The sequence below is a fragment of the Arachis duranensis genome, chromosome 2, assembly GCF_000817695.3.
Source record: "Arachis duranensis cultivar V14167 chromosome 2, aradu.V14167.gnm2.J7QH, whole genome shotgun sequence".
NCBI lineage: Eukaryota > Viridiplantae > Streptophyta > Magnoliopsida > Fabales > Fabaceae > Arachis > Arachis duranensis.
Window position 1 is genome coordinate 70,279,424 of NC_029773.3, and position 10,777 is coordinate 70,290,200.

The window sequence follows — 10,777 nt, forward strand, 5'->3', positions numbered from 1 at the left end:
TGACAACGGTGATGCCCAACATACAGCTTGCCATGGAAAGGAGTAAGAAGGATTGGATGAAGACAGTAGGAAAGCAGAGAGACAGAAGGGACAAAGCATCTCCATTCGCTTATCTGAAGTTCTCACCAATGAATTACATAAGTATCTCTATCTTTATTTTATGCTTTATTCGTATATTCTCCATAACAATTTGAGTCTGCCTGACTGAGATTTACAAGGTGACCATAGCTTGCTTCATACTAACAATCTCCGTGGGATCGACCCTTACTCGCGTAAGGTTTATTACTTGGACGACCCAGTACACTTGCTGGTTAGTTGTGCGAAGTTGTGATAAATAGTTGAGATTGCAATTGAGCGTACCATGTTGATGGCGCCGTTGATGATCACAATTTCGTGCACCAGTGTACATGACATTTACTATTCCAGTCGTGTGTTAAATGATGCCCAAAAGAATTATGTAACTACAGAAAAGGAATTATTAGCTGTTGTGTATGCTGTTGATAAGTTTAGGTCCTATTTACTTGGTTCTAAGGTTATTATTTATACTGATCATGTTGCTTGGAAGTACCTTCTAACTAAACAAGATTCTAAACCAAGATTAATCAGATGGGTGTTGCTCCTTCAGGAGTTTGATATTGAGATAAAAGACAGAAAATGGTCAGAGAATCAAGTAGCTGATCATCTTTCCAGAATTGAGCCTGAAACAAGAGTACAACCGCCCACAGCTGTGACTGAGATGTTTCCAGATGAACAACTATTCCTCATCCAGCAGGCTCCATGGTTTGAAAACATTGCAAATTATAAGGCCATAAATTTCATCCCAAGGGAGTATAGTAGACAACATGTGAAGAAGCTACTCACTGATGCAAAGTACTACATTTGGGAAGAACCATACCTTTTTAAAAGATGTTCAGATGGGATCATCCGGAGGTGTGTCCTAGATGAAGAAAAACAGCAGATTCTTTGGCATTGTCATGGTTTTGAGTATGGAGGCCACTTTGGTGGTGAAAGGACAACTACAAAGGTCCTTCAGAACGGGTTTTACTGGCCGACTCTCTTCAGGGTCTCAAGAACATTTGTAAAGCACTGTGACAGATGTGAGAAAGCCATGAATCTCCCTGCCAACCATGAAATGCCACATCAGAGGATTCTTGAGGTTGAGTTGTTTGATGTGTGGGGTATTGATTTCATGGGACCTTTCCCACCCTCACATTCAAACACTATATTCTAGTGGCAGTTGACTATGTGTCCAAGTAGGTGGAAGCTGTAGCTTTGCCCACCAATGATGCCAAAGTGGTAATGAGCTATCTTCAGAGATACATCTTTAGCCGGTTTGGTGTCCCAAGGACACTCATTAGTGATGGAGGAAGCCATTTCTACAACCGACAGCTGGACTCTCTTCTACATAGATATGGAATCCATCATAAAGTGGAAACCCCTATCACCTTCAGACAAGTGGACATGTTGAAGTTTCCAACAGGGAACTTAAGAGGATTCTATAGAAGACCATCAATGTTTCCAGAAAGGACTGGTCTAGGAAGCTTGATGATGCTCTCTGGGCATACCAGATAGCGTACAAGACTCCCATTGGCATGTCCCCTTATCAGTTAGTTTATGGCAAAGCCTATCACTTGCCAGTTGAGCTGGAGCATAAAGCTTACTGGGCAATCAGGTATCTGAACCTTGATTCAGAAGCTGCAGGAATCAAGCGAATGCTTCAGCTGAATGAGCTTGATGAATTCAGATATTCAGTCTATGAGAATGCCAAGCTCTATAAGGAAAGAACTAAGCCACTGCATGACAAGAAGATTGCCATCAGAGTCTTTGAGCCAGGACAAAGAGTGCTTCTATATAATTCAAGGCTCAAATTCTTTCCCGGGAAGCTGAAATCCCAATGGTCAGGACCGTTTGTGGTTACCAGAGCTTCACCGTATGCTCATATGGAAATACAAGAAGAGAATTCTGACAAAAAATTTATAGTGAATGGCCAGAGGTTGAAGCACTATCTTTGAGGCGAGATTGATTGCCAGAGGTCCACTCATCTGCTAAACTAGCAGAGCTGACCGTCAAGCTAGTGATGTTAAAGAAGCGCTTATCGGGAGGCAACCCGATAAATTCGTATCCTTAGCTATTTTTCGTAGTAGTAGTTTTCTTAGTTATTTTATTGAGTTCTTACTAATTTCTGATCATGCAGCTATTTCATCACAAGAACCGAACAGCTCAAATATTTCAAAAAAAGAAGAGAGAAAGAGCACACAACGCACAAGCATCACTGACGCGAACGCGTCAATCATGTGTGCGTGAAAAACAATAATTGACAGAGAGTTGCGCTGGAATGGCGCTAGACTCATGCTTGGCGTACAAACATCACCACGCGTACGCGTACCCCACGCGTGCGCGTCATTTGTAATTTTTGCCATCCATGCGTGCGCGTCACTGACCCGGACGTGTGACCTGCAAAATCGACATAAAAGAGTGTTTGGACAGAGAGTTGTGCTGGCTTGGGGAAGGAAGTGTGCTAAAAGCACAAATTTAGGCACGCGGACGCGTGACTGACGCGTCCGCATCAGTTGCACTTATGGCCATCCACGCGAGCGCGTGCACCTCGCGAACGCGTCGTATGAAAATTTGGCTCCCAAGCCCTGTGAACAGAGAGTCGCGCGGGTGCTTAGCTGAATTCACGCAAATCGCATAATATCAAGGGCACGCGGACGCGTGCCTGACACTTACGCGTCATTATGAAAAATTCGCGACCCACGCATACACATGCTGCACGCGTACACGTCGCTATCACCGCACCGTTTTCACTCTTCTTTTTCTCTCTCCCAATCCTAATTCTTCCTTATTCTTTTATCTTTATATTCTTCTTTCCTCTCACTATTTATTCTTGTTTTCAGTTCTTCTTTTTTTGAGGACAAGCAAACCTTTAAGTTTGGTGTTGACGCTGCGCTTATGGGTTTTCTGGCTCAACAGGGAGGCGAATTATCTTCACTGAGGAACACAACTTGAAGAATAAATCGACAGCTAGGATAACTAAGGTGGTTGAGTTCCTTTCATTTTTTTATTCCTCCCCTCTTTTTCTATGTTATGTTCCGGCTTTCTGCTATTTTGCTTTCTTTGCTGCATGATCCTTTATTAGTTAGAATTTTAGGACTAGTTTAGTTTTCTTTTAATTGCTTTAATGCTGAAAAGATGTTTCATGTACCACTCACTGAACTTGAATCTAAAAAGAAAAGAAAAAGAAGTGATGTATTGCATGAGAAATTGAGTTAATTTTAAGAATAGTCTGATTTACTTAAATGTGGTAGTATTTTCTATGATTTTTGAATGCATGATATGAACAGTGTATATTTGAATTTGAATTAAGGGATGTTGATGTATAAGGAATGCGAATTTAGAGAATTATTATGACTTCTCTGAAATAAACAAAAATTTAATCCTTGAAGCAAAATAAATAGCAAAAAAATAAAAAAAATAAAAAAAAAATAAAAAATAAAAAATGGATAATAATCAATAAATAAAGCAAGGTCCAAGGCTCTAAGCATCAATGACTAGGGAGGTCAGACATGATTAAAAGCTCAAAGAGTTATTTTCCTAGCCACATGCTTGTGCTGTGATTGTGTCAAGTAATCCTTGAGACAGAACACTTAGAGTCGAGACCAAGTACGTTTAACAGAGTATGCCAAAGGCTTTGAGCACCACTGTCTGGGAGTAACTGAAAGAAAAATCAGAACTCAAAGAGAGTTCCCCAGTTAAGTGCTTGTGGTATTTCTGTATCAAGTAATCCTTGAGACAAAACATTTAAAGTCACGGCTAGGCTCAAGGTACAAAGCACCAAAGAAAAATAAATTAAACTAAATTTTGCTGTGTTCAAGGATTAAACTGAAATATAAAAAATCAGAGAATTCATAATATTATCCGGATTCTAATTCCGAATGACAATGACATCCTCCTGATTCAAAGGAGAGTGAGATGCCAAACCTATCCTGGATTACAGTTATAAACCCCACTATAAAAAGAGATATGAGCTTAATCGAACTCTCATTCTCATGCAAATTCACATCCTAAGCTTATATTAGTTTTGGTTGCTTGAGGACAAGCAACAGTTTAAGTTTGGTGTTGTGATGCGTGAGCATCTTTTCTATCTTTTCCTAGTGAATTTGCATCTAATTTGTTGAGTTTAATTAAGAATTAATTATGTTTTAGGCACTATGGATGCTATTTTGAGTTTTGTGCAATATTGTTTATTTTAGGTAGCATTCGATTGGATTTGATGGAGTTTCTGCAGCTCAAGATTTAAAGGAGATAGCAGCGAGGAGCGACGTGTACGTGTGACTGACGCGTACGTGTGATTTGGAGCTTTCCATGGCGACGCGTGCGTGTGACTGACGCGTACACGTGCATTGAAGATTTGCTCAGTGACGCGTCCGCGTGACCGACGCGTCCGTGTGACTCGCAGAAAAGACCATCGATGCGTACACGTGACATGCGCCACGTGCAGAAAATACTGGGGGTGATTTTTGGGCCCCATTTTAGCACCCAAGTTAGGCGCAGATCCAGTGAAGCCAAGTGGTCCCCACGTTACAAGACGCGGAGTAGTTAGTTGATTCAAATTTAAATTCAAATCTTATTTTTAGGAAAATATATTATTTTTTAGATAATTAGATTTTAAATTTATTAGGATTAGTTATAAATAGGAATTTAGATGCCATCAGATTGGAACTCTGTACATTTAAACACAGTACATTTTACCACAATCCTTATTCTCCCTCTCAATCATGAGCAACTAATCCTTCATTGTTAAGGTTAGGAGATCTGTCTATTTTCATGGATTGATTCACATATAGTCCCTTTATTTTTGGATAATTAGGATTCTTTTGGCATATAAACTAGAAATTGATCATCATCCTCTAATTGGAATTAATTGACCAAGGAATTGGCAGTTAATGAATTTTAGAGGAGACTAGGAAGGTCTAAGGAATTAGGGTCTAGTCACATATAGTTTGCCATGAAATTAAATCTTGCATGATTAAATTAATTAGTAATAAAAGTAAATCCGGAAAATAGATAACTCAGAAACTTTAACTGTTTTCTCTATATTTTATTCCCAACTCATTGCTGTTTGCTTTTTGAAATTATTAATTTACTGTTTAATGCTTTTTGAGCTTCCAACACTATTTTCTGCTTGCCTAACTAATCTTATCAAATGCTATTGTTGCTTAATCCATCAATCCTCGTGGGATCGACCCTTACTCACATAAGGTATTACTTGGTACGACTCGGTGCACTTGCCGGTTAGTTTATGGGTTGTAAAATACCGCACCAAGTTTTTGGTGCCGTTGGCGGGGATTGATAGTGATTAACAACTATCAGCTGTTTGATTGCTTATGTTCATACCATGGGTCGAGCTGACTGACCCGGGATGTTTAGCGACAAGGCGACCGACCTCTTCAGGTCAGACTATCCGACCTCTTCTCAAAGAGCTCGGCCAAATCAACAGGAAAGCCTAATAAAGGGTCCAAATAGAGGAACACGACCCAAATCCAGAGGCAATCCCAGCCTACAGAGATAAAGGCGGTTCCGTTGAAGATAAGCTGACCTCACCCAAAAGATAAGATAAGATAAGATAAGATAACTAACTTATCTTATCTAGAAAGGTCACTTCTCACCATTATAAATACACCGGAGCACCCAGGTATAACTCATACTCTGATTCTACTCAATACCTGCTTAATACCCTTGCTAACTTAAGCATCGGAGTCCCTTGCAGGTACCTCCCACCCTCCGGGGACAAAGGAATCAGCACCACCACCAAGTCCAACAAGTCGGACACAACAGCTCTGGCCGTCTCCCACCAGCCGGACACGTTAGCATCGACCAGCACAGAAGATCTCATCCGAGATCGACCTCCAGTTTCAGGTAACCCTCGGAACATTGGCGCCGTTGCCGGGGACCTGGACGTCATCCCATCACCATGGCAGACGACCATGACAACGACCACGATTCAGGTCTGGAGGATCGGACACCGCACAAAAACGCGGATGTCACGCTACAAAACACTCCGGAAACTAACAAAGACAAAGACTCACCAAATTCAGGGGCAATGGAAGCGCTCCTGGATCGCCTAAAATAACTGGAAAAAGAAACCCAATAACAACGGGAAATTGGAAGAGATCTCCAAAGAGAGGTGCGGCGACGTCGGGAGTTGGAAGAAAAACTACAGCAATTGGAAGCCGATCTCAAATCAAAAGCCCCCCGGGATATTCTCGAGGAAAATTCACACAAAGAGCAAGACCCGTTCACTAGGAAAATCATGAAAACCAAAATTTCCAAAGACTTCAAACTCCTGAATATGACCCTGTATGATGGCACCACGGACCCCAACCATCACCTCAGCAACTTCGGAAGCAGAATGTACCTTACCGATGCCCCAGATGCTGTTCGCTGTAAAGCCTTTCCAACAACTCTCACAAAGACAGCAATCCGATGGTTTGACAATCTACCCCCGAAGTCCATCTTAAGCTTCGATGACTTAGCCAAAAAATTCCTAGCCAGATTCTCCATTCAGAAAGATAAAGCCAAGCACGCCCCCAGTTTACTAGGGATCAAACAAGGAGATCGGGAGAGCCTCCACAGCTACATGGAGAGATTCAACAAAACATGCATGGACATACAAAGTTTACCAATGGAGGCCGCCATCATGGGACTCATCAATGGCCTACGAGAGGGACCTTTCAGCCAATCTATATCAAAAAAGTACCCGACCTCCTTAGACGAAGTGCAGGAGCGGGCAGAAAAGTATATCAACATGGGGAAAAACGCTTGGTTAGGAGAAACCTCAAAATCGGGGGCTGATGAGCGGATAATTTGTACGCTTTTTGGCATTGTTTTTAGTATGTTTCTAGTAGGATTTAGTTAGTTTTTAGTATATTTTTATTAGTTTTTAGTTAAAATTCACTTTTCTGGACTTTACTATGAGTTTGTGTGTTTTTCTATGGTTTCAGGTATTTTCTGGCTGAAATTGAGGGACCTGAGCAAAAATCTGATTCAGAGGCTGAAAAGGACTGCAGATGCTGTTGGATTCTGACCTCCCTACACTCGAAGTAGATTTTTTCTAGAGCTACAGAAGCCCAATTGGCACGCTCTCAACGACGTTGGAAAGTAGACATCCTGGGCTTTCCAACAATGTATAATAGTCCATACTTTTCCCAAGATTTGATGGCCCAAACCGGCGTTCCAACTCAGCTCAAAACTGCCCGGCGTTAAACGCCGGAACTGGCACAAGAATGGGAGTTAAACACCTAAACTAGCACAAAAGCTGGCGTTTAACTCCTAGAGAAGTCTCTACACGAAAATGGTTCAATCCTCAGCCCAAGCACACACCAAGTGGGCCCGGAAGTGGATTTTTATGTCATTTACTCATCTCTGTAAACCCTAGGCTACTAGTTCTCTACAAATAGGACCTTTTGCTATTGTATTTTCATCTTTAGATCTTTGAATCTTTTGATCACTTTAGATCTCTAGATCATCTTTGGACGTCTAGTTCATAGATTAGTGGGAGGCTGGCCTCTCGGCCATGCCTAGACCTTGTTCTTATGTATTTTTAACGGTGGAGTTTCTACACACCATAGATTAAGGTGTGGAGTTCTGCTGTACCTCGAGTATTAATGCAATTACTATTGTTCTTCTATTCAATTCAGCTTGTTCTTGTTCTAAGATATTCATTTGCACCCAAGAACATGATGAATGTGATGATTATGTGACACTCATCATCATTCTCACTTATGAACGAGTGCCTGACAACCACTTCTGTTCTACAAGCAAACAAGGCTTGAATGTTTATCTCTTGGATTCTTTAATCGGAATCTTCGTGGTATAAGCTAGAATTGATGGCGGCATTCAAGAGAATCCGGAAGGTCTAAACCTTGTCTGTGGTATTCTGAGTAGGATTCAATGATTGAATGACTGTGACGAGCTTCAAACTCATGAAGGCTGGGCATTAGTGACAGACGCAAAAGAATCACTGGATTCTATTTCAACCTGATTGAGAACCGACAGATGATTAGCCATGCCGTGACAGGGTGCGTTGAACATTTTCACTGAGAGGACGAGATTGTAGCCACTGACAACGGTGATGCCCAGCATACTGCTTGCCATGGAAAGGAGTAAGAAGGATTTGATGAAGACAGTAGGAAAGCAGAGAGACGGAAGGGACAAAGCATCTCCATTCGCTTATCTGAAGTTCTCATCAATGAATTACATAAGTATCTCTATCTTTATTTTATGGTTTATTCGTAATAAGTATCTCTATCTTTATCTTTATGTTTTATTCATCATTCATAACCATTTGAGTTTGCCTGACTAAGATTTACAAGGTGACCATAGCTTGCTTCATACCAACAATCTCTGTGGGATCGACCCTTACTCGCTTAAGGTTTATTACTTGGACGACCCAGTCACTTGCTGGTTAGTTGTGCGAAGTTGTGATAAATAGTTGAGATTGCAATTGAGCGTACCATGTTGATGGCGCCATTGATGATCACAATTTCGTGCACCAAGTATTTGGCGCCGTTGCTGGGGATTGTTTGAGTTTGGACAACTGACGGTTCATCTTGTTGCTTAGATTGGGTATTTTTTTTCAGAATTCTTAAGAATGAATTCTAGAGTTTCATGATGATCTGTTGAAGTCTGGCTGGCTGTGATGCCATGTCTAATTTTATTGGACCGAGGTTTCAACTTATCATCACAAGAACTTGTTGACTTCTATCAATCTTGCTGTTGGAGTAATGATCTGCTAAGGCTTGGTTGGCCATTGGCCATGTCTAGTGTTTTGGACCGGAGCTTTCTTTGAAAGCTTGGCTGGCTATGAAGCCATGTCTAATTCCTGGACCGGAGTCTTAGACTAGCATTGCAATGATTCCTGGAATTCTCATTAAGAATTTTGATATCTTTATTTTCTTTTCCACTTAATTTTCGAAAAATCCAAAAAAAATTTACAAAATCATAAAAACCAAAAATATTTTATGTTTCTTGTTGAGTCTAGAGTCTCATTTTAAGTTTGGTGTCAATTGCATGTTTTTGTTCTTCTTGTATTCATTCATGTGTCTTAAGTGATCTTCAAGATGTTCTTGATGATTTACTTACTCTGATCTTTAATTCTCTTGTCTTGAGTATTTTTGTTGTTTGTCATATGTATTCTCAACTTGTTAGTGTCAGTAGTGTACAAACTTCTAGGTTTGGTGTCTTGCATGCATTGTTTATTTGATTTTAGTTGCATTTTGATTATTCCTCATTATTAAATATCCAAAAAAAAATATTTTTAATCTGTGTCTTTTCAAGTCAATAATACAGAGAATTGAAGATTCAGAACAGATAGCAGAGGAATTACACAGAAAAAGCTGGGCGTTCAAAATGCCCAGTGAGGAAGACAAACTGGCGTTTAAACGCCAGCCAGGGTGCCTGGCTGGGCGTTTAACGCCCAAAAGGGTAGTGCTTTGGGCGTTAAACGCCAGAATGTGCACCATTCTGGGCGTTTAACGCCAGGATGGCACAAGAGGGAAGATTCTGTTTTCAATTCAAATTTTTTTCAAGTTTTCAACATTTTTCAAAATCAAATCTTTTTCAAATCATATCTTTTCAATCATATGTTTTCAAAATCAATTTCTTTCCATACTTGCTATCAATTAATGATTTGATTCAACATTTCAAGTATGTTGCCTTTTCTGTTGAGAAAGGTTTAATGTTTGGATCATATCTTTTCTTGTTAGGCAAGTCATTAATTTTTAAAATCAAATCCTTTTAAATTGTTTTTCAAATCATATCTTCTCAATCACATCTTTTTCAAAATAGTTTTCAATCATAAATTTTTAATTTCTTATTTCAAAATCTTTTTCAAAAATCACTTGATTTCTTTTCCACTCTTAGTTTTCGAAAATCAATTGAAGTTTTTCAAAATGTTTTAAAATCTTTGGCTTAATTTTCGAAAATTTCTTCCCCTCTTCTCACATCCTTCTATTTATGGACTAACACCATTCCTCAATGCACAATTCGAACTCCATCTTTCCTTGATAAGTTCGAATTTTCTACCTCTTCCTTCTAATTTTCTTTTCCTCTGACACCTCAAGGAATCTCTATACTGTGACATAGAGGATTCCATATTTTCTTGTTTTCTTCTTTTTCATATGAGCAGGAGCAAAGATAAAAGCATTTTTGTTGAGGCTGACCCTAAACCTGAAAGGACCTTAAAGCGAAAGCTAAGAGAAGCTAAAGCACAACTCTCTGTAGAGGACCTAACAGAAATCTTCAAAGAAGAAGAACACATGGCAGCCGAAAACAACAACAATGCCAACAATGTAAGGAAGGTGCTGGGTGACTTTACTGCACCTACTCCTGACTTCTATGGGAGAAGCATCTCTATCCCTGCCATTGGAGCAAACAACTTTGAGCTTAAGCCTCAATTAGTTTCTCTAATACAACAGAATTGCAAGTTCCATGGACTTCCATTGGAAGATCCTCATCAGTTTTTAGCTGAATTCTTGCAAATCTGTGACACTGTCAAGACTAATGGGGTTGACCCTGAGGTCTACAGACTTATGCTATTCCCTTTTGCTGTAAGAGACAGAGCTAGGATATGGTTGGACTCACAACCTAAAGAAAGCCTGAACTCTTGGGAAAAGCTAGTCAATGCCTTCTTGGCAAAGTTCTTTCCACCTCAAAAATTGAGTAAGCTTAGAGTAGAAGTCCAAACCTTCAGACAGAAGGAAGGAGAATCCCTCTA